Source organism: Pseudophryne corroboree, chromosome 9, assembly GCF_028390025.1.
Source record: "Pseudophryne corroboree isolate aPseCor3 chromosome 9, aPseCor3.hap2, whole genome shotgun sequence".
NCBI lineage: Eukaryota > Metazoa > Chordata > Amphibia > Anura > Myobatrachidae > Pseudophryne > Pseudophryne corroboree.
The window spans coordinates 192,499,452-192,525,403 of NC_086452.1; the positions used below are offsets into that span (position 1 = coordinate 192,499,452).

A 25,952-nucleotide genomic window follows, 5' to 3' on the forward strand; every position below is an offset into this window, starting at 1 on the left:
TCGGTCACATAAATCCAAGAGAGCTCGGGGATCTTCCTTTCTTGCCAGAGGTAAGGGCAAGGGGAAAAAGCTGCCAACTACAGCCAGTTCCCAGGAACAAAGGTTCTCCCCGGCTTCTACTAAATCCACCGCATGACGCTGGGGCTCCGCGGAAGGAATCCGCTCCTGTGGGGGCACGTCTTCGTCTTTTCAGCCAAGTCTGGGTTCACTCTCAGGTGGATCCCTGGGCAATAGACATTGTTTCCCAGGGGTACAAGCTGGAATTCGAAGAGGTGCCTCCTCGCCGGTTTTTCAAATCGGCACTGCCGACTTCTTCCCCAGAGAGGGAGGTAGTTCTGGCAGCAATTCAAAAGTTGTGCCTTCAACAAGTGGTGGTCAAAGTTCCCCCGCTTCAGCAGGGGATGGGCTATTACTCAACCCTGTTTGTGGTCCCGAAACCGGACGGTTCAGTCAGACCCATTCTGAATTTAAAATCCTTAAACCTATACTTGAAGAGGTTCAAGTTCAAGATGGAATCGCTCAGAGCGGTCATCGCAAGTCTGGAAGGGGGAGATTATATGGTGTCCCTGGACATAAAGGATGCATACCTTCATGTCCCCATTTATCAACCTCATCAGCCGTTCCTGAGATTTGTGGTGCAGGATTGTCATTACCAATTTCAGACGTTGCCGTTTGGGCTTTCCACGGCCCCGAGGATTTTTACCAAATTAATGGCAGAGATGATGGTGCTCCTGCGCAAGCAGGGTGTCACAATTATCCCATACTTGGACGATCTCCTGATAAAAGCGAGATCGAGAGAACGATTGATGGACAGTGTATCACTCTCCCTGAGGGTTTTGCAACAACATGGTTGGATCCTAAACCTACCAAAGTCACAGTTAGTTCCAATGACCCGATTGCCTTTCTTAGGCATGATTCTGTACAAGGAACAAAAGAGGGTTTTTCTTCCAAAAGAAAAGGCCCAGGAACTTCAGAGCTTGGTCAAGGACCTGTTGAAGCCAGATAGGGTGTCGGTATATCACTGCACTCGAGTGCTGGGAAAAATGGTGGCGTCTTACGAGGCCATTCCATTCGGCAGGTTCCATGCCAGGACTTTTCAGTGGGACCTTCTGGTCAAGTGGTCCGGGTCACATCTACAGATTCATCAGATGATCCGCCTGTCCCCCAGGGCCAGGGTGTCTCTCCTGTGGTGGCTGCAGAGTACTCACCTTCTAGAGGGTCGCAGGTTCGGCATCCAGGACTGGGTTCTGGTGACCACGGACGCGAGCCTCCGAGGATGGGGAGCAGTCACACAGGGAAGAAACTTCCAAGGTCTTTGGTCAAGCCAGGAGGCTTGTCTACACATCAACATTCTGAAATTAAGTGCCATATACAATGGCCTTCGTCAGGTGCAGACCTTACTTCAAGGTCTACCGGTTCTGATTCAGTCAGACAACATCACAGCAGTGGCTCATGTAAACCGCCAAGGCGGCACAAGGAGCAGAGTTGCAATGGCAGAAGCCTCAAAGATTCTTCGATCGGCGGAGAGTCATGTAAGCGCTCTGACAGCAGTCTTCATTCCGGGAGTGGACAACTGGGAAGCAGACTTCCTCAGCAGACACGATCTGCATCCAGGAGAGTGGGGACTTCATCAGGAAGTCTTTGCAGAGATTGCAAATCAGTGGGGACTGACTCAAATAGACATGATGGCTTCACGTCTCAACAAGAAACTTCTGAGATATTGCGCCAGGTCAAGGGACCCTCAGGCGGTCGCAGTGGACGCAATGGTGACACCGTGGGTGTTTCAGTCGGTCTATGTTTCCCTCCTCTTCCTCTCATCTCAAAAATACTGAGAATCATAAGACGAAGAGGGGTTCAGGCAATTCTCATTGTTCCAGATTGGCCTCGAAGGGCCTGGTATCCGGATCCGCAGGAAATGCTCACAGAAGATCCGTGGCCTCTTCCTCTCAGCGAAGACCTGTTACAACAGGGGGCCCTGTTTGTTCCAGGACTTACCGTGACTGCGTTTGACGGCATGGCGGTTGAACGCAGGATCCTAGCGGAGGAGGTCATTCCTACTCTGATTAAGGCTAGGAAGGAGGTGACATCGAAACATTATCACCGTATCTGGAGGAAGTATGTGTCTTGGTGTGAAGCCAAGACTGCTCCTCCGGAAGAAATCCATCTGGGCCGTTTTCTCCACTTCCTGCAAACTGGAGTGAATTTGGGCCTAAAGTTAGGCTCCATTAAGGTTCAGATTTCGGCCCTATCCATTTTCTTTCAAAAAGAATTGGCTTCTCTTCCGGAAGTCCAGACTTTCGTGAAGGGGGTGCTGCATATCCAGCCTCCTTTTGTGCCTGCGGTGGCACCATGGGACCTTAACGTGGTGTTACGGTTTCTTAAGTCTCACTGGTTTGAACCGCTTCAAACAGTTGAGTTGAAGTATCTCACTTGGAAAGTGGTCATGTTATTGGCCTTGGCTTCGGCGTGGCGAGTGTCGGAGTTGGCGGCTTTGTCTAACAAAAGCCTTATCTAATTTTCCATGTGGATAGAGCCGAGTTGCGGACTCGTCCTCAGTTTTTGCCTAAGATGGTTTCTTCTTTTCATATGAACCAACCTATTGTGGTGCCGGTGGCTACAAGGGACGTGGAGGATTCTGAGTCCCTGGATGTGGTCGGGGCATTGAAAATTTATGTGGCCAGAACGGCTCGTGTTAGGAAAACAGAGGCTCTGTTTCTCCTGTATGCAGCTAACAAGATTGGCGCTCCTGCGTCTAAGCAGTCTATTGCTCGCTGGATCTGTAACACGATTCAGCAGGCTCATTCTACGGCTGGATTGCCGTTGCCGAATTCGGTTAAGGCCCATTCCACTAGGAAGGTGGGCTCTTCTTGGGCGGCTGCCCGGGGCGTCTCGGCGTTACAACTTTGCCGAGCAGCAACTTGGTCGGGTTCAAACACTTTTGCAAAATTCTACAAGTTTGATATCCTGGCTGATGCGGACCTAATGTTTGCTCATTCGGTGCTGCAGAGTCATCCGCACTCTCCCGCCCGTTTGGGAGCTTTGGTATAATCCCCATGGTCCTTACGGAGTCCCCAGCATCCTCTAGGACGTAAGAGAAAATAAGATTTTAAACCTACCGGTAAATATTTTTCTCGTAGTCCGTAGAGGATGCTGGGCGCCCGTCCCAGTGCGGACAACATCCTGCAAGACTTGTATATAGTTGTTGCTTACATAAGGGTTATATTTTTCAGTTGGATCAGTTTTGGACTCATACTGGTTTTGTTTCATACTGTTGACTGGTTCGTATCTCCCATGTTTTACGGTGTGAATGGTGTGGCTGGTATGAATCTTGCCCTTGGATTTACAAAATTCTTTCCTCGTTCTGTCAGTCTCCTCTGGGCACAGTTTCTCTAACTGAGGTCTGGAGGAGGGGCATAGAGGGAGGAGCCAGTGCACACCCATACCTAAAGTTCTTTTTAGTGCCCACGTCTCCTGTGGAGCCCGTCTATTCTCCATGGTCCTTACGGAGTCCCCAGCATCCTCTACGGACTACGAGAAAAAGATTTACCGGTAGGTTTCAAATTATATATATATATATATATATATTTCCCCATTGGGTGGTACACAGGGGCCCTTACAAACTTGGTGCCTACATTATATCTAGTTATGCCCCTGGACCTGCTCATTGTAGTGTGGTATAAAATGAACTGGAGGGCATTATAATGTTACATAATATGTGTTTGGGCACTGTAATGTGACACAACATGAAGTGGAGGGAATATAGTGTGGTATATTGTACTGGGGACAATGTAATGTGTCATAATATGAACTGGAGATGCTGTGTGGCATTATGTGTACTGACAGCCCTACAGTGTTACAGTGTGACCTAATATGAACTAGGGCACTACTATGATTCAGACAATGAACTAGGGCTGTAGGGCTGTACTATGGGGAATAACATTAACAACTGCTAGGTCTCTCTCTAGAAGCATTGTGACAGGGGCTCATTCAAAATGTTGTTATGGGACCCACAACATTCTGGCTAAGCCCCTGACAACAGCAATTGGGAATGGGTAATGTTTGGCTTGATCTGTTTGACAGCGGCGACGTGATGTCATAACGTAACATTGCGCATACAGAGAGAGGAGCAGCAGTGAGCAAAGCCACAGCACCACCATCCTCCACTGTCTGAGGAGGATGCAGTCACGACCCCCATACTTAGAGCCGTGGTGGGAATTGAACCAATGACCACAGCGCTGTGAGACAGTTATACTAACCATTCCACCATGTTTGTAATTTCTGTAATGTGTAAATCTTTCAATATAAAGAAAAAAATGACAAATAATGTAAGGAGCATGAATCAGGAAAGAAAATATAGTGCTATGGATTGTTTGAGAGAGCAGGGTCCCAAGCCGCTAAATCCAGGTCTACCTGGGACAACCCGGGAGAATGGGTCAACACAACCGCGGCACCCAAAACAGGCTACTTAACTGAGATTTCTTTTCCAGCCTGCTCTCTCGAAAAAAATCCCTGTTATCTGTTGTCTTGGGGACTAATTGAATAGCCACGCTCAGTTAGCTAATTGAATACCCCCCAACCTCCAAGTTATTATTATTTGTTTATAATTTTATAAAAACTGTAAAATTAGTAACTCACAAAAAGAATTAAATATAATCCACATATATGTACAATTTAATTATGTCTTATTATCTCAGTATAAATGTTTTTCTTTTTACAAGGGCATATTGGAAATCCCATTGTTATAGTACTCTTTCAGACTGTACACCATTATTGTTGACTCAAAAGATAAATGATTAGTATTTAAATTAAGAGTAGGGAAAAAGGTATAATAGTCTTTGAATTAGAGGTAGTGCAGATTTAAAGATTGCAGGGAGCATATGCGATATAAAATACCTTGGCATATTTAAATATATTGATTGAAAAGGCAAAATACGTTTGTCAGTTGGTCCTATGATACATGCGAAAAGACTTGTAACAAAGCTTCAGAACATACAGTAGAAGTTCTTAACAAATGTTTTTTTTATTTTTTTATACAGCATAAAACTAGGTCTGTGCCTGGGATCTTTTTTGGTTTGACAGTTATTTATTTTCAACTTGTATTTGTGCTACTTTTCCATGTTTATTTACTAATAAGTGGCTATGTTTATTGCAACAATAAGAAAACAGCAGTACGGATGGTGTAATGGTTAGCATTACTGGCTCAGAGCACTGAGGTTATAGGTTTGAGTCCCACCGTGGCCCTAACTGTGTGGAATTTGTATATTCTCCCCGTACTTGCGTGCGTTTCCTGCGGGTACTCTGGTTTTGTCCCACAATCCAAAAATATACTGGTAGGTTAATTGGCTCTCAACAAAATTAACCCTAGTACAGTGGTTCCCAAACTTTTCTGAATCACGGCACCCTAGAGTATCAGAATTTTTTTCACGGCACCCCTAAGCCAATAGTTTCTTATTGAAAACTTTAGAAAGAAATATTAAATAAAGTAAATTGTCTTTATATGTCATCCTTAGGGTACCTTATGTGGTGAGGGACAAGATTTGCTTCTGATTGTCAATATATTTTATGATTGGCAGCCATTAACACTGGTTTTGCTTTTTACATTGACCATGCATAATTTGATTGGTTCTGGACCACCAACCCGAGGCACCCCTGCAAGTGTCCTGAGGCACCCCAGGGTGCCACGGCACACAGTTTGGGAACCACTGCCCTAGTATGAATATGTGTACATATTTATGTAATAGGGAATAAAGGTGGTCATTCCGAGTTGTTCGCTCGCAAGCGGATTTTAGCAGATTTGCTCATGCTAAGCCGCCGCCTACTGGGAGTGAATCTTAGCATCTTAAAATTGCGAACGATGTATTCGCAATATTGCGATTACACACCTCGTAGCAGTTTCTGAGTAGCTCCAGACTTACTCGGCATCTGCGATCAGTTCAGTGCTTGTCGTTCCTGGTTTGACGTCACAAACACACCCAGCGTTCGCCCAGACACTCCTCCGTTTCTCCGGCCACTCCTGCGTTTTTTCCGGAAACGGTAGCGTTTTTTCCCACGCGCCCATAAAACGGCCTGTTTCCGCCCAGTAACACCCATTTCCTGTCAATCACATTACGATCGCCAGAACGATGAAAATGCCATGAGTAAAATTCCTAAGTGCATAGCAAATTTACTTGGCGCAGTCGCAGTGCGGACATTGCGCATGCGCATTAAGCGGAAAATCGCTGCGATGCGAAGATTTTTACCGAGCGAACAACTCGGAATGACCTCCATAGATTGTAACTCCACTGGGGCAGGGACTTATGTGAATGGCCAAGTATTCTCTGTAAAGCGCTGCAGAATATATGTGCACTATATAAATAATTGGTAATAAATAATAATAAATAAAACACCAGATATGTCACTCCTTGAAGGGTGCCCACATATGTAGCGATGTGTATTGCTACCAGCGGGATCCGGCAGCATGGCATCGTTTGCCACCACCTCAGATCTTTCTGCATGTTGAAAATATCAATGGAGGCGACGAACGACCCGCGTGTGCAATTTTTTTACCTGTACACACAGCACTTTTTAAACGATGTGTCGTTTCGATCGGTTAGAAACACACATATCGTTTAAAATCTAGTGCCATGTGTGGGCACCTTAAGTGTGCACTCATCTTCTGAGATGCATCCTACTGGTTTTGCTTTTCCAGTAGACTTAATACCAGTAGTACCCAAACATTTTTGAATCACTACACCCTAGAGTATCCAAAAAAATTTCACGGCACCCGTAGGACAAAAGTTTCTTATTGAGAAATTTAGAAATAAATATTAAATTAAGTAAATTATGTTTATATGTCATCCTTAGGTTCAATTGTGTGGTGAGGGACAGGATTTGCTTCTGTTTGTTTACATATTTTATGATTGGCAGCCACCAGCACTGGTTTGGCCTGTTACATTAACCATAAATAATTTGAATTGGTCCTGGACCACCAATCCAAGGCACCTCTGCAGGGTGCCATGGCACACAGTTGAGGACCACTGCTGTATACCATTCTTATACTTGCCTACACTTTGTACCTACCCCTCTGAGAGATGTGGAGGGATGGTATGAAAAGAAGAGGTGGGGAGCAACTAAATGGCACAGTTTACATAATCAAATTGTTGGGGCAATACATGTCCAATGTTTACTGAGCCAGACATGATTGATGTCAGAGTCTTGCATGTAGGGAATTGCCCTGGTGGCAGAATTGCCTGCTCTCTCAGTTCTCCTAATGGGTGAATCTTCTGGACGTTACAGTAAAGTAGATTATTTTGACACCTCAGGTCATTTAGATAATGCCATAATAGCTAATTTTGATGTGTTTCTATTTCTGTGTTGATATATTCTATAATGTGCTGGTTCATATATATCTGCAGTCCAGCTTTATAAACTTGTATACCTATAGTGCTGCTGTTTAAAAATATATATAGCTCTATATATACAGTGCACACACTTATATAGCATCAAGGATTATGTAGTTAAAGAATGTTTTGCAATTGGTCACACTGAGATAGTCTTCTGCTTGCGGCATTGCTGAGACCCGCATCTGTATAAAGAGTACAGGCAGACAGATAGGAAGAAGAGGTACACGGACCATGCCACAATAGTCTGTCTCAGATCACCTGCAGAAAATGAAAACATTGTAAGTACAGTATACTTGTCATTAACACATAATACAAAATTGTAAGTACACTAATTATAGAGTCCCTATTGAACATGCCCTGTTCCGGTTGGAAGTTACGAGGATTGCCGGCTTAAGTCGAGCGTATAATGGGCCTAATTCAGAGTTGATCGCAGCAGCAAATTTGTTAGCCGTTGGGCAAAACCATGTGCACTGCAGGAAGGGGGGCAGTGATCGCGCTGAGCCCAACAAAAAGTGGGTCCCAGGGACCCCTCACTTTTAAAAATTGGGGTCCTACCTGTCCTTTTCCGGGTCCCATCGGAATCAAGGTTCTTATTAATGATTCAAATATAAAACCAGAGATTTGGACACTACAAAAGTGTTGCAACGGGGTAGGGGGTGACGATGCTGCTGGACTGTTTAGCAAACAGGATACTGCACCAGATCTGTAACTAGACATTTTGGTGCCCTTTGGCAGAAAGTGAATTGGTGCTCCACCACCTACATGAAAAACAGTGGACATTGCGCGGCAAAGGCGCGCAGCATACATTTAGGGGCGTTGGTTTGTGGGGAAGGGGCGTGGTCACATACTAGTGCCAATTCACATTACACCACAGTAATGCCGCTTATACATACTGCACCATATAGAACCTCCTATACACACTGCACCAGGTAGAACTTCCTATACACAATGCGCCAGGTAGAACCTACTATACACACTGCGCCAGGTAGAGCACGTTATACATATTGCGCCAGATAGAGCACGGTATACACTTTGGACAAGGTAGAGCACTTATAACCATAGGAATATGCTGATAAGAGATTAAACAAAAAAAAAAAGTTTCCCTTTATTTCTAGCCCATTCACTTGACCCCACTACAGAAGACATAATTCCAGTTGATAATGGAGTTATACAGCTTATATTGGGAGAAGACTGGCATGTACCCATTATTAGGCAACCAATGACTTCACATCTGAACCTAAAAGTTCCAGAGGATGACACTTATTGTATCATCGCTGAGGCCGGCATATAATGCTGGGACTTATGGTCCCATGGTACGTTGTGATAGGACTTATGGTCCAATCACCCCTGCTGGCACATCATGCTGGGACTTTTGGTCCCCTCACACCCCCTAGCACATCATGCTGGGACTTATGGTACCACATATCTTAATTGCTGTCCGTCCCAGGAGTCTAACGGAACATTCTTAGCAGACAGACAGGCGCGTCCCCTCATTGAGCAGAGGGCTCAGGGTCACTCACTTGCTGGTGAGTCCATCTCCGGCCCAGATGAGCTGCTGCATAGAGACACGATCATCCAGTACACAGCAGGTGCCCCCGGTGATCAGGTAATCCACCATCATGCACCGTTTTCCATATGGATTCAATACACACACACAAATAGCATATAACTGAGCATCTCTTGATTCCATGCTCATACCATATAAGTGAGCATTTCTGGAACACACTCTCTCACACACTCTCTCTCACACACACACACACACACACTCTCTCTCTCTCTCTCTCTCTCTCTCTCTCTCTCTCTCACTGAATTTCTGGATTGCATACAGACAAGGGAGAGCTATGACACTACTGGGCTCCTTCCTGTCCCGGCGGTTGCTAGGCTGCTGTCATGGCAACGCGCCAGAAGACGTGCCCAGGGAGCCGGGGGTTAACTCAGTTTGTTATGACCAGCGCGGTACCTACGTAAGGATAGACGGCTGGCGCCACAGCCCCCTAGTGAATCCGGGTCCGGTGCAGAGCGGAGCGGAGGGTGAGGGAAGGTAGGGAGATCACATGCTCCATGGTCTCCTCCCCTTCCTCTGCAGTTGGAGAGCAGAACTGATTGACGGCACAGGACAGCGCTGCTCATTGGTCAGAGCGCGTCCTGAGGGACCCAGCGTTTTTTTTATTTTTGAGTCCCCACCTACAATAATGGGGTAAAATACGCGTTATAGCGCGTATTTGCGAACACTGGGGGGGCAGATATAACGTGCAGAGAGAGTTAGATTTGGGTGGGGTGTGTTCAAACTGAAATCTAAATTGCAGTGTAAAAATAAAGCAGCCAGTATTTACTCTGCACAAACAAAATAACCCACCCAAATCCAACTCTCTCTGCTAATATTATATCTCTCACACCTGCAATGCACATTGTTTTGCCCAACTGCTAACAAATTTGCCGCAGTGATCAACTCTGAATTACCCGCAATGCCACCTGAAGCTGCGCTGCTAACAGAAGGCTTAAGGCCCTCCAGTTCCTGTGGAACTACATATCCCAGCATGCCCTGCCACAGTTTTGCTATTAGGGCATGCTAAACCTGTGGCTTAACATGATGGGATTTGTTCCACAACAGCTTGAGGGCTTCATGTTGAATAGCCCTACAACAGTGGTTTTGTCCTGAATATCTAATCAATCAGTGCCCTCACCTCTACATTCCTGCGCCACATTCAGCCGTATAGTACAGCACCTGTAGATATATTCTGGACCTTTTTGCAACCGTTTAATACAACAGCTGTACTGTCCTGCATCACTCTGATTAATCTTATCCATCTGCAGTGTAGTATCTTTGCGATGTAACCAATTGTTGTATGTTGTAGTCTTGCCCATACAGACATCACAGTTTTTGTCCCAATCTTCTTGGTGCAGTAGAAGGTCTTCTGATGTTTCACTTTTCTTCTGCCATACTATCTTTAGGTTTTCAAGTTTCTCGGGTAGGAAAAGGGAGCATGCCAACACAGTGGTGCCTCCTACAGGTGCAGTGACTTCAGGTATGGAACTGCATCTTGGCATAATACCTAGACAACAGATAGATGTAATTTTTAGGGAGAATGGTGTCTTTTATGCTGGGTACACACTAGGCGATATAGGGGGTTATTCAGAGATGAACACAGTTCGCTGCATACACAGCCAGATCTGCGTTCATCTCTGCACATTCTGGGGGCCGCTCAGGACAGAGCAAGGCTGCCCAGCATGTGTGAGGCCGCCCCCCAATGCATCCGCAAGCATTCAGTGGCCATTTTTTTTTGTGTGGAGCGGCTGCTGTCACGGCCCACCACCGTTTTTCCGGCGCCACCCCCCCACAATGGCGTAACCCCACACCAGCATCGTCGTCGCATGTCAATCACATTGCGGTTGCATCCATTACTGGCAAACTGCGCTGTGGGACACCATTTCTGCAGGGTCTGAATGACCCCCATATTGGCCAATATATCATTCCGATGCAAATTTGAACAATCTATCCTCCCTATCTCTCAGTATGTATGCTCAATTGTGCGTCGTCGGTGGGGTCAACCCATCTGCTGTACTGCACGTCAGATGGACTGACCCTGCTGACGACCGCATGCAGGTGAATGTGGGATGTACCGCGCAGCCATTCACCGGATTGCGTAGTGTGTATGGCTGCACGATATATACTGGTACATTGGCCGTGCCGTCGGCTGGAGTACACATTGTCCTGATGTGTGCATAGCCTTATTCATGTACTGAGAGATGTGCTTACATTTACAGTTCCAATTCGAGAAACACCCACATAATTATAAGCTGTTCTACCCAATTCTCAGTCTTGTTTTACTAGTGTTTGCAAAGCTCAATGTAATAGGCAGGCGCTATATGAATGATAAGAAATAAATGTACTAGACAGTTATGCTGTAATGGTATCACTGTTCTGAGTAGTGCACAGATTGATTCAATAACATAATTGCAGTGCCACTTACCTGCTGAGCCTGCGGTGAGGATGGCCATGAAGAGAATAGTTATGTAAGGATGGATTGTCATTCTGACTGATAGCTGTCACAGCCTTGAGCCTTTTGGTTGCTGTTTTAGTTTTGTGAGTTGCTTAAAAACTGATGTTCTTAGGCAAAAGGGAACCTGGGTTTGATTATTTTCACTTTCCTTTTTGGCATAACTTCTTACGTTTTCTCAGAACTTGCATGTGACAAACAAAATTGTCACATGCAGAGAAATTAAGTATCTCACACCACACCTTGTACCATTTACAAACTATCATGGCTTTAGCAACATACCCATTACGGGAGGTAACAAATAACACAAGACTACAACCAACGAGGGCATGCATAAAGTTTTTGCTCTTTCCTGGTTTATTTTGTATGAAATTACATTTGTACAGTAAGTCCGAGGCCCTCTTCTAGGGCTGCACAATGTGTTTTTGTACATAAATTTGGATATTACAGAAAACACTTATTTTTGCAAGTGTGAGCAAAATAATGAATGTTTAGCACTATTAATATTCCATGAATCTCCAACTGGACCCCTGAGAAGTGCACCTAGATGTGCATAGAGGCGTGATACTCTCCAGAGGTGCAATAGTTTACATTTTGCATCAACTCAAACCTCCTTCCATTTACGTAACACATTTATCAATAAATTAAACTTTTCAATTTTTCACCTAAAATGTTAGTTTAGCCTGGGTTATATCTTATAGCCAGAGCTGGATTAAGGCTTTGGGTGCCAGGGGCACTTAAGACTGGGGGGCCCTAAAGAGACAAACTTTGGATGCGAAATGCCATTGCAATTAAGTTGCCGAAGCCAGTGAATCTACGACTGGGGACACAGTTGCTGACTTCGGCATGCCCTGTGACACACCTCCCTTTTCTGAGATGTGCCCAGTTCCCGCCCCCAAATGCCTACAGCCTGTCAAGGGATGAATAAAAGAGCACAGGAAAGGAGAGATAGAGGAGATATGGAGAGACCGAGAAAGGACAGTATCAAGAAAGGGAAGATAAGCCAAAAGGTAAAATTCAATTCCGGGCGAACTGACGTTGTGCAGCATTTAAGTGCTAACAGCGGCACCGCATCTTGTACCCTTCGCCCGCCTGGCTGAATACTAAAATCACACAAGTGCTTGCTACACAATGGGTCAGCAAATACTTTTGTGGGAGATCTGGCTTCCGTACAGCATAGCTATTGCCACACTGATTCAGCTGGGCAGATTTATTAGTTCGCAATTTATTTCCCCCCTAAGAGAGATCAGACTGAAGAAGTGATGAAAATATGGGTAGGAGGAAAGAGAAAGAGTCCGACATGCTAATCTGCGGTTGCGGATTATTAGATTTTCACTAAAAAGGTTTACAGTCAATAGGTTGACCACTAATGATTGACATTTATTAGCTCGACAGGGTCAAAAGGTCAACATGAAGTAGGTAGACAGTAGAAAAGGTCAACAGGGTCAAAAGGTCTACATGGAAATTGTTGACACAAAAAAAGGTTGACACAATTTATTTATTTATTTTGGGGTGTTTTGTCACTTTTCTGCCACAAAAAAGCCCCATTTGTGTACCCCTCGCATGGCTCACTCACTGATCAAGGCCAATATATATCCAATTTGAGGGCAGGGGTGTATCTAGGGGTCTGAGTGCCCCTGGCAAAGTAAGGAACTGGCGCCCCCACCCCCTCCACCCAGAGACACAGAGGGGGGAGTTACAGGTAGGTTGAGGTCAGGGAGGGTGCGGGTACAGTGGCAAATGCAGGATTTCTAGAGGGGGGTTTCCAAATGCAGTACACAATATCCCACTGCAGAACGTTGGAGCAGTTGTGGGAGTCTCGGGGAGTGGTAGAAGAACCTAGTAAAGACCCTGGATATTAATGTATACTGTATGGAATACAGTATTAATATTTAGCACTGTAGATGGTCTATAGTATAGGCTGTATCACACATTTAAATAATATAAATAAGTGGTCAGGAAAAAGATTAAACATACCATAATAAATAAATACGTACACAAACAAACATAATAGAGCCAGTCCTGCACTTTTTAAGCACACATTCTCCCACCTCATGGAAAGGTAATGGTCTTTTCTTCCTGGTAGCTACTCTCTTGTCCATTGTACTGATTGAGCATTCACACAGCAAACTTGGTAGAAGAAGATGCTACCACTGGGCATGTGCAGCAAGTCTACTCTGTCCCTTAAACTGCATTATGTGGTGATAGCTCTAGTTATCGTATTATATACCATTGCTATTGTTTTCATAATTTGAGCCACTTGCCAAGAGGAGGGGGGTTGCTGGGCAACCGGAACCCCCCCCCCCCCCCCCCCCTGCGTTTGCCTATGTGGTAGGGACAATCAGGTGGAGGGCTTACAAGGAGGCTGAGGTCAGGGACACTGAGGGGCAGTTACAGGGAGGTAGTGGGCAGGGACACTGAGGGGGAATTACAGGAGTGTGCAGGCAGGGACACTGAGGGGGAATTACGGGGAGGATATGGGCAGGGACACTGAGGTTGAATTACAGGAGGGTGTGGGCATGGACACTGAGGGGGAAGTCACAGGGAGGCTGAGGTCAGGGACACTGAGGGGGAATTACAGGGAGGGTTCGGGTAGTGAAAATGAGAGGGAGAGGCTACAGGGAGGCTGAGGTCAAGGACACTGAGGGGCAATTACAGTGAGGGTGCGGAAAGGGGCACTGAGAGGGAATTATAGGAGTATGCGGCAGGGACACTAAGGGGGAGTCACAGGGAGGCTGAGGTTAGGAACACTGAGGGAGAATTACAGGGAGGGATGCAGGCAGAGACACTGAGGAAGATATAAATGAGGAGGGTGCGGACAGGGACACTGAGATGGAATTACAGGGAGGGTGCAGGCAGGGACACTGAGGGGGAATTACGAGGAGTGTGCAGGCAGGGACACTGAGAGGGAATTACGGTTAGGGTGCGGGTAGGGACACTGAGAGGGAATTACAGGGAGGGTGTGGGCAGAGACACTGAGGGGGAATTGCGGTTAGGGTGCGGGTAGGGACAGTGCGTGGGAATTACAGGAGTGTGCGGTCAGGGACACTGAGGAGGGAGTCACAGGGAGGCTGAGGTTGGGAACACTGAGGGAGAATTACAGGGAGGGGTGCAGGCAGGGACACTGAGGGGGAATTACAGTTAGGGTGCGGGTAGGGACACTGAGAGGGAATTACAGAGGGTGCGGGCAGGGATACTGAGGGGGAATTATGGGAAGAGTGTGGGCACGGATACTGAGAGGGAATTACAGGAGTGTATGGGCAGGGTCACTGAGGCGGCAGTTACAGGGATGGTGCGGGCAGGGACACGAGGGGATATATGCACACATACATACAGTTAAAAACCCCACTCTAAGTGTGGTGGCACTACATGTCCCAGCAAATCCAGTTGACAAGGTGTGCTGGGACTTGTAGTCTCAACACAGCTGGAGAGGCAGTCACTGGTCTAGATACCTCTCCATACAGAGCTCTTTGTAACCTGTGATCCAGACTGCCAGGATAGACCATGCAGTGCAGCTACGGTACCGCAGAAAATGTACAGGTATGGTCACGCTGACTGGTGCTGATTGTAGTGGCTGCTGTTTGGTGACAGACCACATGGGACCAATGAGATGAGGAAGAGGAGGTGCCTCGCCCCTCCCCATACCTGGAAGTGCCTCACTCCCGGCTATATTCACCATCATTGAATTTGTGACCGTAGTCACAGAGAGTGTCAGAGTGCAATATGCTTCTGAGAGTCCGGAAGTGGATTAACACTGCTAAGGGATGTATTCAGTGAGAACTACTATGTCATTCTACCCCCTGGCGCTGGTGGCACTGCCGGGCGGCGCCCCTGGCAAGTGCCATCCTGGCCAATAGGAAGATACACACCTGTTTGAGGGCCAGCTTATCCAGGAGCCACCCCTGGGATCTCAGCGTAGCACTAAAGGAACCAGCATGCCTTTCAAATGCTGATCCATACAATGCCTCTCACAAATGCATACACAGTGGAAGCTGCTCAATCACTTTGGCATCACTGATCGGGTGCATGAAACGGAGGGGTCACAACAAACAGAAGACAGAAAGGGGGTGCTTTGCCCTCCCTGGTATCCCCTGTACACTTAATTGTACTTGCAACAATACATGAAAAGCCAGGACAGGCTTGCTATCCACAGAATATGTAGGTTGATATTGCCTGAATGATAATACTACGGTGGGGGGGGGGGGGCGTAGATTTACTAATTGCTTTGGGTTCGATTCATGATTGCCCCTCATCGCTGGAATGTTTTGCACCACTATTTGCACATTTACTAATAAATTTGCGAATAATCGTTTTGGCTGTCGCTTGTTTGGCTGCTCGTTCTAGTCTGCCCAGGCTGGGGATTCCTGGGGAAGTAAAGACCTCCTCACTACGGCAACCAGAGCCTTGGCTGAAGCCCAGGACTTTCCCTGGCACCCCTGGGTGGTGGGTGCAGATTTGATCGCATTCAGTTAAAGGTAGAATAATAGTCTTTTATAGGAGAACTACTGTAAAGGAGTTATTAAAATAAAGACCAAAAACACCCACCCTTGAGAGTAAAACTTTAATACACACACTCACATATACTCATCCATGGTGCCGCTCGTTTTACTTGTTCAACAGAATCTGCTACATGGGTCTGGGGGTACCATACTTACCAATCCTTGCAGTGCTCGGTCCTGTAGTCCGTGTAGTCATTCCATGGCATTAAAAAACTAAATACAGATGTTTCCACTTACATCTTTGCTGTTTTGCTAAATATGGCACAACATGCAAAACACGGCTAAGCTGTTTTTCACGAGTAGCGAGTGGATAGATTTTAAAATTGTTTGCCATAATAGAATATGTACAAAGTAACATATTAAAGAAGCAAATTAAGAAAAATCACAAGGCATGGCTAAATCTAAGAGTCTATGGCATGCAAAACCGTGCCATATATGGCGGGGTATAGCAAAGATGTATGTGGACACATCAGTAAATGAAATTCTCAAACCAGCCAGACCTAGAGGAGCCACATATGGAGCCGCACTCATCTAGTGTGGCTTCATTGCATACGAGCGCTCCTTGCGTGACTAGGCGATCCCTCTGCCTAGTCACGCCAGGAGCGCACAGAGACGCTCTCATTTGAGTGAATGTGATGTGTGCATGTCACGGACTCGCACGCACCCCAGATGTGGCGGTAGGCGCCCCAGGGCGTGCGCTCCCAGGCACAGATGGAGCCACGATTAGCGTGGCTCCATCCGTATATGTACCACGTGGCTTCCGTCATTTGCATAGCCGCCAACCAATCAGCGGCTGTATTTGTGGTTCTCCAAGTACTGGCATGCAGGGGAGGCTTGCTGGAACCTTTTAGTTCTCCTGTAAAAGACCATATTTCTCTAACGTCCTAAGTGGATGCTGGGAACTCCGTCAGGACCATGGGGAATAGCGGCTCCGCAGGAGACTGGGCACAACTAAAGAAAGCTTCAGGACTACCTGGTGTGCACTGGCTCCTCCCTCTATGACCCTCCTCCAGACCTCAGTTAGAATTTTGTGCCCGGCCGAGCTGGATGCACACTAGGGGCTCTCCTGAGCTCCTAGAAAAGAAATTATATTTTAGGTTTTTTATTTTCAGTGAGATCTGCTGGCAACAGACTCACTGCTACGAGGGACTTAGGGGAGAGAAGCGGACCTACCTGCTTGCAGCTAGCTTGGGCTTCTTAGGCTACTGGACACCATTAGCTCCAGAGGGATCGAACACAGGCCCAGCCTCGGTCGTCCGGTCCCGGAGCCGCGCCGCCGTCCCCCTTGCAGAGCCAGAAGCAAGAAGAACGTCCAGGAAATCGGCGGCAGAAGACTCCGGTCTTCATTAAGGTAGCGCACAGCACTGCAGCTGTGCGCCATTGCTCCCTGTGCACACCACATACTCCGGTCACTGATGGGTGCAGGGCGCAGGGGGGGGGGGGCGCCCTGGGCAGCAATTAGAGTACCTTAAAAGTGGCAAATCGCACATAATATAGCCTAATAAGCTATATATGTGTAAAATACCCCTGCCACATTATGATTATAAGAGCGGGAGAAGTCCGCCGAAAAAGGGGCGGGGCTATCTCCCTCAGCACACTGGCACCATTTTCTCTTCACAGTGCAGCTGGAAGACAGCTCCCCAGGCTCTCCCCTGTAGTTTTCAGGCTCAAAGGGTTAAAAAGAGAGGGGGGGCACTAAATTTAGGCGCAAATCTGTGTATTATAGCAGCTATAAGGGAAAAATCACTGTGGGTAGTGTGAATCCCTGCATTATATAGCGCTCTGGTGTGTGCTGGCATACTCTCTCTCTGTCTCCCCAAAGGACTTTGTGGGGTCCTGTCCTCAGTCAGAGCATTCCCTGTGTGTGTGTGGTGTGTCGGTACGGCTGTGTCGACATGTTTGATGAGGAGGCTTATGTGGAGGCGGAGCAGATGCCGATAAATGTGATGTCACCCTCTGCGGGGTCGACATCTGAGTGGATGGACATGTGGAAGGAATTACAGTGTCAACTCCTTACATAAAAGGTTTGACAACATAGCAGATGTGGGACAGCCGGCTTCTCAGCCCGTGCCTGCCCAGGCGTCTCAAAAGCCATCAGGGGCCCTAAAACGCCCACTACCTCAGATGGCAGACACAGATGTCGACACGGATACTGACTCCAGTGTCGACGACGATGAGACTACTGTACATTCCAATAGAGCCACCCGTTACATGATTACGGCAATGAAAAATGTGTTGCACATTTCTGATATTACCCCAGGTACCACAAAAAAGGGTATTATGTTTGGGGAGAAAAAAGCTTCCAGTGGTTTTTCCCCCATCTGATGAACTAAATGTGTGAAGAAGCGTGAGTTTCCCCCGATAAGAAACTGGTAATTTCTAAAAGGTTACTCATGGCGTACCCTTTCCCGCCAGAGGATAGGTCACGTTGGGAGACATCCCCTAGGGTGGATAAAGCGCTCACACGTCTGTCAAAGAAGGTGGCACTACCGTCTCAGGACACGGCCGCCCTAAAGGAGCCTGCAGATAGAATTCAGGAGGCTATCCTGAAGTCTGTATATACACACTCAGGCATTATACTGAGACCAGCTATTGCTTCAGCATGGATGTGCAGTGCTGCAGCTGCGTGGTCAGATTCTCTGTACCTTAGACAGGGACACTATATTGCTAACCATAGAGCATATTAAAGACGCAGTCTTATACATGAGAGATGCACAGAGGGATAATTGCCGACTGGCATCTAAAATAAACGCAATGTCCATTTCTGCCAGGAACTCGGCAGTGGACAGGTGATGCTGATTCTAAAAGGCACATGGAAGTTTTGCCTTACAAGGGTGAGGAGTTGTTTGGGGATGGTCTCTCGGACCTCGTTTCCACAGCTACAGCTTGGAAATCAACATTTTGCCCCATGTTCCCTCACAGCCAAAGAAAGCACCGTATTATCAGGTACAGTCCTTTCGGCCCCAGAAAGGCAAGCGGGTTAAAGGCGCGTCCTTTCTGCCCAGAGGCAGAGGTAGAGGGAAAAAGCTGCAGCATACAGCCAGTTCCCAGGAACAAAAGTCCTCCCCCGCTTCCTCTAAGTCCACCGCATGACGCTGGGGCTCCACAGGCGGAGCCAGGTACGGTGGGGGCCCGTCTCAAGAATTTCAGCGATCAGTGGGCTCGCTCACGGGTGGATCCCTGGATTCTACAGGTAGTATCTCAAGGGTACAAGCTGGAATTCGAGACGTCTCCCCCTCGCCGTTTCCTCAAATCTGCCTTGCCGACAGCTCCCTCAGACAGGGAGGCAGTGCTGGAGGCAATTCACAAGCTGTATTCGCAGCAGGTGATAGTCAAGGTACCCCTTCTTCAACAGGGACGGGGTTACTATTCCACAATGTTTGTGGTACCGAAACCGGACGGTTCGGTGAGACCCATTTTAAATTTTAAATCCTTGAACACTTATATACGAAGGTTCAAGTTCAAAATGGAATTGCTCAGGGCGGTTATTGCAAGCCTGGACGAAGGGGATTACATGGTATCACTGGACATCAAGGATGCTTACCTGCATGTCCCCATTTACCCCCCTCACCAGGAGTACCTCAGATTTGTGGTAAAGGACTGTCATTACCAATTCCAGACGTTGCCGTTTGGTCTGTCCACGGCACCGAGGGTATTTACCAAGGTAATGGCAGAGATGATGATACTCCTTCGAAGGAAGGGAGTTATAATTATCCCGTACTTGGACGATCTCCTTATAAAGGCGAGGTCCAGGGAACAGTTGTTGATCGGAGTAGCACTAGCTGGGGCAGTGCTACAACAGCACGGCTGGATCCTGAACATTCCGAAGTCGCAGCTGGTTCCTACAACGCATCTACTGTTCCTGGGGATGGTTCTCGACACAGAACAGAAAAAAGTGTTTCTCCCGGAGGAGAAGGCCAAGGAGTTGTCATCTCTAGTCAGAGACCTCCTAAAACCAAAACAGATGTCGGTGCACCATTGCACGCGAGTCCTGGGAAAGATGGTGGCTTCTTACGAAGCAATTCCATTCGGAGGGTTCCATGCAAGGATCTTTCAGTGGGATCTGTTGGACAAGTGGTCCGGATCGCATCTTCAGATGCATCGGCTGATAACCCTGTCTCCAAGGGCCAGGGTGTCGCTGTTGTGATGGCTGCAGAGTGCTCATCTTCCAGAGGGCCGCAGATTCGGCATACAGGACTGGGTCCTGGTGACCACGGATGCCAGCCTTCGAGGTTGGGGGGCAGTCACACAGGGAAGAAACTTCCAAGGACAATGGTCAAGTCGGGAGACTTCCCTACACATAAATATTCTGGAACTAAGGGCCGTTTACAATGCCCTAAGTCAGGCAAGACCCCTGCTTCAAAACCAGCCGGTGCTGATCTAGTCAGACAACATCACGGCGGTCGCCCATGTAAACCGACAGGGCGGCACAAGAAGCAGGATGGCAATGGCAGAAGCCACAAGGATTCTCCGATGGGCGGAAAATCATGTGTTAGCACTGTCAGCAGTGTTCATTCCCGGAGTGGACAACTGGGAAGCAGACTTTCTCAGCAGACACGACCTCCACCCGGGAGAGTGGGGACTTCATCCAGAAGTCTTCCAAATGATTGTACACCATTGGGAAGGGCCACAGGTGGACATGATGGCGTCCCGCCTCAACAAAAAGCTAAAATGTTATTGCGCCAGGTCAAGGGACCCTCAGGCGATAGCTGTTGACGCTCTGGTAACACCGTGGGTGTACCAGTCGGTGTAGGTGTTCCTTCCTCTGCCTCTTATACCCAAGGTACTGAGAATAATAAGAAGGAGAGGAGTAAGAACTATACTCGTGGTTCCGGATTGGCCAAGAAGATCTTGGTAACCAGAACTTCAAGAAATGATCTCCGAGGACCCATGGCCTCTGCCGCTCAGACAGGACCTGCTGCAGCAGGGGCCCTGTCTGTTCCAAGACTTACCGCCGCTGCGTTTGACGGCATGGCGGTTGAACACCGGATCCTAAAGGAAAAGGGCATTTCGGATAAAGTCATTCCTACGCTGATTAAGGCTAGGAAAGATGTGACCGCAAAATATTATCACCGCATATGGCGAAAATATGTTGCTTGGTGTGAGGCCAGGAAGGCCCCGACGGAGGAATTTCAACTGGGTCAATTTCTGCACTTCCTACAGTCAGGAGTGACTATGGGCCTAAAATGGGTTCCAGTAAGGTCCAGTTTTCGGCTCTGTCCATTTTCTTCCAAAAAGAACTGGCTTCATTGCCTGAAGTTCAGACTTTTATTAAGGGAGGGCTGCATATTCAGCCCCCGTTTGTGCCTCCAGTGGCACCGTGGGATCTCAACGTGGTGTTGGATTTCCTGAAGTCGCATTGGTTTGAACCACTTAAATCCGTGGAGCTAAAATACCTCACGTGGACAGTGGTCATGCTGTTGGCCTTGGCGTCTGCCAGGCATGTATCAGAATTGGCGGCTTTGTCATGCAAATGCCCTTATCTGATTTTTCATAAGGATAGGGCGGAATTTAGGACTCGTTCCCAATTTCTCCCAAAGGTGGTTTCAGCTTTTCATTTGAACCAGCCTATTGTGGTGCCTGCGGCTACTCGTGACTTGGAGGATTCCAAGTTGCTGGACGTAGTCCGGGCCCTAAAAATCTATGTTTACAGGACAGCTAGAGTCAGAAAGACTGACTCGCTATTTATCCTGCATACACCCAACAAGTTGGGTGCGCCTGCTTCAAAGCAGACTATTGCTCGCTGGATCTGTAGCACGATTCAACTTGCACATTCTGCGGCTGGACTGCCGCATCCTAAATCTGTAAAAGCCCATTCCACGAGGAAGGTGGGCTCTTCTTGGGCGGCTGCCCGAGGGGTCTCGGCTTAACAACTTTGCCGAGCAGCTACTTGGTCGGGGTCAAACACATTTGCTAAAGTCTACAAGTTTGATACCCTGGCTGAGGAGGACCTAGAGTTCGCTCATTCGGTGCTGCAGAGTCATCCGCACTTTCCCGCCGTTTGGGAGCTTTGGTATAATCCCCATGGTCCTTACGGAGTTCCCAGCATCCACTTAGGACGTTAGAGAAAATAAGATTTTACTCACCGGTAAATCTATTTCTCGTAGTCCGTAGTGGATGCTGGGCGCCCGTCCCAAGTGCGGATTGTCTGCAATACTTGTATATAGTTATTGTTTAACTAAAGGGTTATTGTTGAGCCATCTGTTGAGAGGCTCAGTTATATTTCATACTGTTGACTGGGTATAGTATCACGAGTTATACGGTGTGATTGGTGTGGCTGGTATGAGTCTTACCCGGGATTCCAAATCCTTTCCTTATTGTGTCAGCTCTTCCGGGCACAGTATCCTAACTGAGGTCTGGAGGAGGGTCATAGAGGGAGGAGCCAGTGCACACCAGGTAGTCCTAAAGCTTTCTTTAGTTGTGCCCAGTCTCCTGCGGAGCCGCTATTCCCCATGGTCCTTACGGAGTTCCCAGCATCCACTACGGACTACGAGAAATAGATTTACCGGTGAGTAAAATCTTATTTATTCTACCTTTAACTGAATTCTATCAACTCGGCATCCACTGCCCAGGGTTGCCAGGATAGCCCCAGCTTCAGCCCAGGCCTTGGATGCTCTTTAGAGGGGGAACCCCTTTATTTTTCTTACGTCCTAGAGGATGCTGGGGACTCCGTAAGGACCATGGGGTATAGACGGGCTCCGCAGGAGATAGGGCACCTAAAAAGAACTTTGACTATGGGTGTGCACTGGCTCCTCCCTCTATGCCCCTCCTCCAGAAAGCAGTTAGATTCTGTGCCCAGAGGAGAAAGGGTACAATGCAGAGAGCTCTCCAGAGTTTTCTGTTTTGAAAAATTTGTTAGGTTTTTTATTTTCAGGGAGTCCTGTTGGCAACAGGCTCCCTGCATCATGGGACTGAGGAGAGAGAAGCAGAGCTGGCTTGTCAAGTTGGGCACTGTTTCTAAGGCTACTGGACACCATTAGCTCCAGAGGGAGTCGGAACACAGGTCTCACTTGGGGTTCATCCCGGAGCCGCGCCGCCGTCCTCCTCACAGATGCCGAAGATAGAAGCCAGGTGAGTATGAGAAGGCAAAGAAGACATCAGGCGGCAAAAGACATCAGATCTTCATGAGGTAAGCGCGCAGCGGTATGCTGCGTGCCATTGCTCCCAGTACACACACACAAGCAGGCACTGAAGGGTGCAGGGCGCAGGAAGGGGGGGGGGCGCCCTGGGCAGCAAGTTTCCTCATTTTTTGGCAATATAAAGCAGGATTAGGCTGTGGGACAGTAAATCCTAAAATCCCCCGCCATTTTTTATATAGAATTACTGGGACCGAAGCCCGCCGTCGGGTGGGTGGGGCTTGATCCTCAGCTTTAACCAGCGCCATTTTCTCCACAGAAACTGCATGAGATATGCTGGCTCCCTGATCTCTCCTCTGCTGAACTTCACAGGCTGGAAAAAAGAGGAGGGGGGCACTGTGGAGACGCAGTGGGTGGGAATTGAGGTTATATATATAAAAAGCGCTATCTGGTCATATATATTCCAGTGTTTTTAAGCGCTGGGTGTGTGCTGGCATACTCTCTCTCTGTCTCTCCTAAGGGCCTGGTTGGGGTTTTGTCCCCTTATAGGTTGATCCCTGTGTGTGTGTGGGGTGTCTGTACGTGTGTGTCGACATGTCTGAGGCGGAAGGCTTCTCCAAGGAGGAGGTGGAGCAAATGAGTGGTGTGTCCCCGTCGGTTGTGCCGACTCAGGATTGGATGGACATGTGGCATATGTTGAATGCAAGTGTGGCATCTTTACATAAAAGGCTTGATAAGGCTGAATTAGGGGGGACATCAGGGGGTCAATCCTCGGATTGGACCGACTCACAGGGCCCGTCGGGGTCTCAAAAGCGTCCCTTAACACAAGACACTACTACCGACACGGATTCTGATTCCAGTGTCGACTATGACGAAGTAAAATTGCACCCTAGGGTGACGAAAACCATTCAGTGTATGATTGTGGCAATAAGGGATGTGTTGCATATTGAGGATGAACCCTCGGTCCCCGACACAAGGGTACACATGTTTAAGGGAAAGAAACAGATTATTAATTTTCCCACATCTCATGAATTAAATGATTTCTTTGGAAAAGCTTGGGAGACTCCGCAAAAGAGACCGCAGATCCCCAAAAGAATTTATATGGCATACCCCTTCCCTAAACAGGACAGGGAGATTTGGGAATCACCCCCTACTGTGGACAAGGCCCTGACGCGCTTTTCCAAGAAAGTGGCGCTACCGTCTCCTGACACAGCGGCCCTTAAGGACCCTGCAGATCGCAGGCAAGAAACTACCTTAAAGTGTATTTATTCTCATATGGGTGCTGTGCTAAAACCGACAATTGCGTCGGCATGGGTGTGTAGCGCAATTGCAGCTTGGACAGATGAGCTGACAGATCACTTTGATAATATGGATAAGGATACTATATTCTTAACTCTAGCCCATATAAAAGACGCAGTCTTATTTATGAGGGATGCTCAAAGGGACATTGGATTGCTAGCTTCTAGTGCCAATGCCATGTCTATCTCGGCGAGAAGATCCTTATGGACTCGCCAATGGACGGGTGATGCGGATTCCAAAAAACATATGGAAGCACTACCCTATAAGGAAGATGTATTGTTTGGGGATGGGCTGACGGACCTGGTTTCCACAGCTACAGCAGGTAAATCAAATTTTTTACCATATATTACCCAACAGCAAAAGAAAGTACCACCCTATCAGATGCAGTCCTTTCGGTCGCACAAGTCCAGAAGAGGTCGGGGATCCTCTTTCCTTGCCAGAGGTAAGGGCAGAGGCAAAAGAGCACCTGCTTCGGCAGGTGCCCAGGAACAAAAGTCCTTCCCGGCTGCTCCAAAACCCACAGCATGACACTGGGGCTCCCCTGAGGGAGCCGCACCGGTGGGGGCACGTCTTCGACTTTTCAGTCAGGCCTGGGTCAGATCAGAACATATGAAAAGAACTAGAAAGACGTTTGTTAAGTAGGGTGCACAATATGAATTGAATGAATTGATTATAAAAATAAAACATAACTTTTAATACTTATATTAATATTTAGAAGGTCCTTATCGTGGGACACATACAGCAAAATATAGAGGTTAAAAACATGACATATACAAACACATAAGTGATATGGAAAAAAAAGGGGTGTGTAAGACAGATTCTTAAAAAGTGGGGTCACCACAATGACTCCTGCAACTAGTAAACTTGTTTATTTATGTGTGAAACACTGGCCACTCAGGATACATACTGGATGGTATTTGCCAATCCTGGGTATATTTATTATTATATAGGGAGATTAGATATAGCCACAGTTAGTGGGATATTTATAATGGGACACTGCCTCTAGTACGTGAATACGGTAGAATGTATGGAATAGTACATTTAAGACCTCTTTCCCACCTAGTAAAAATGTGCTGGTGAATTAATCCTAAATAGAAAGCATTGACTACAATGGTACTGATGGTTGAAACATGGAGAATAATGTGCCACTAGTGCCCTCAATTACAGTATATTGTGTATCTCTTGACGTACTGCTTCTGGATGAATCAATGACACTATGAATATAGGTGCTTGTCTAAAATTGACAGTGACAAGTTCTGGGGTGCTCACACACTATTAATGTGTCGAGCGCTCACACAGATACTACAAACTAGTATGTCTTGAGGAGAAGATGTATAAAATTAATTCATTGATTTCTGTGTGGATGTTGATCATCCCCCCTTATGATGAATCCAGGGTGATCAGAGTTGTACCCCGTATACTGATAGAGTCAGTTGAAGGATGTACTGAGATACTACAATGATGGTTGTTTATAGATATAGGCACAAAATGAATCTATTTCAGTCCACATTTGTTTATGGGTAAAGGAAAAAAATGTTGCAGAATGTCCGAAGACTGATGTAACATAAGAGCAACAATTGTTGCAATACTGACAGCACAAGCAATCAGCCTTTCAAGAGGTATATACGCGTATGATCCGCATTGTTAACAGTGTATAAAATACCTATAATGTAAGCAATACTCTTGCAGTAGGTACAC

The 25,952-nt window shown here is 47.2% G+C and overlaps 1 protein-coding gene across 2 annotated transcripts in view; it reads left to right on the forward strand.

Annotated features, from left to right (window-relative positions):
* The window catches only part of AGL (amylo-alpha-1, 6-glucosidase, 4-alpha-glucanotransferase), a 271,005-nt gene that overhangs the window by 19,674 nt on the left and 225,379 nt on the right, over nucleotides 1-25,952 (forward strand). Inside the window, exon 1 of one of the 2 annotated variants that reach the window (XM_063940049.1) lies at nucleotides 10,333-10,408. The exons of the other annotated variant lie outside the window; for it this stretch is intronic. The gene's annotated coding sequence lies outside the window, so the exon portion shown is untranslated. Of the gene's footprint in view, nucleotides 1-10,332; nucleotides 10,409-25,952 lie in introns of those variants that run through there. 2 annotated transcript variants of the gene reach the window in all.